The sequence below is a fragment of the Rhinopithecus bieti genome, unplaced genomic scaffold (assembly GCF_001698545.2).
Source record: "Rhinopithecus bieti isolate Rb0 unplaced genomic scaffold, ASM169854v2 scaffold_29393, whole genome shotgun sequence".
Taxonomy (NCBI): domain Eukaryota; kingdom Metazoa; phylum Chordata; class Mammalia; order Primates; family Cercopithecidae; genus Rhinopithecus; species Rhinopithecus bieti.
This window is the reverse complement of record NW_016813642.1, coordinates 900,685-901,959: the sequence shown is the minus strand read 5'-3', so window position 1 is coordinate 901,959 and position 1,275 is coordinate 900,685. Positions and strand designations below refer to the sequence as shown.

The following is a 1,275-nucleotide window of genomic DNA, read 5'->3' as shown; positions in this document are numbered from 1 at the left end:
ATTATTTATGTTTTATGAAATGAAGCTATTAATACTTTTCTACAGCAGTACTGCACACCAGGAAGGCCAAGACAAACACAAATCAAGGAATGAAGTTTTCCCAAAGCTGCAGTGTGAAAAGACTATAAACAGTTGATTCCATACACATGAATGGATTTCTTTGCTATACGAAATCCAAGTGGAATGAGGAATGGAGATGTGTAAAAAGGTTTCTTGAAGGAAAGAAGGATGACACCCTGTATGGATTTAGTTTGCAGCCCCTTCTGCCTCATCACATTCTTCTCCTGCACTGTCTGATGTCCAAAGTGTTAGGTTGTCTTTAAGCAACTGCATGATAAGGGTGCTGTCTTTGTATGAGTCTTCATTCAGTGTATCAAGTTCAGCAATGGCCTCATCAAAAGCCGTTTTAGCCAGCATGCAGGCAAGCTCTGGGTTATCAAGAATCTCATAGTGAAATACAGAAAAGTTAAGAGCAAGCCCCAGGCGGATTGGGTGTGTGGGTTGCATCTCTTTCTTGCTTATATCAAATGCCTGTTGGTAAGCTCCTCGGGAATTATCTGTGGTTTGTTTACCAACATCACCACATGCAACTTCAGCAAGGTACCGGAAGTAATCACCCTTCATTTTCAGATCAAAGACCTTACTCTCTGGATTAGTTGCATTGGCTATTAAATATTTATCCAACAATTCCAGGACCATGGTGCAGATGGATCTCAGCTCGGACTCCACTTTCTCCCCATAGTCCTTTATCAGCTGCAACTTCTTGTCGGAGGTGTGGGTCTTCTGCTGGATGCTCGAGATGACCCTCCAGGCGGACCTACGGCCCCGGACTACGTTCTTGTAGGCCACGGAGAACAGATTCCGCTCCTCGTTGGACAGCTCGGCGCCCTGCTTGGTCACTGCCTTCATGCAGGTGGCCATGTCGTCGTGGTGCTCGGCCTGCTGGGCCAGCTTGGCCTTCTGGATCAGCTCAGTCTTCTCCATGGCGGGTGCGGGCCGGGGCGGGGCAGAGGGTGAGCAGAGCCAGGGAGAGCGCCGACCCTGAGCGGGAGGAGCCTCCAGAGCTTCACGTCTCCGCGGCCACGAGGCTAATGTAGCATATTGTTTACATAAGGAAGTTGCAGATTTGTAACATAAATATATGTAAATTTAAACACAAAAACAATATTACTATGCATAAATACATAGGCACTGGCTACTATAACATTCATAGGAATGATATAAAGTGTTTATAGGACAGTGTATACTTCTGGATACTTCTAGGAAATCAGGAAG

General features: G+C 45.9%; 1 pseudogene across 1 annotated transcript; it reads right to left on the bottom strand.

Moving 5' to 3' along the window:
• Positions 1 to 7: 7 nt before the first annotated feature.
• Positions 8 to 984, bottom strand: LOC108513157 (14-3-3 protein theta pseudogene; annotated as a pseudogene). The gene has a single exon (XR_001880804.1). The product of XR_001880804.1 is annotated as a 14-3-3 protein theta pseudogene (transcript).
• Between the last annotated feature and the right edge of the window lie 291 nt (positions 985 to 1,275).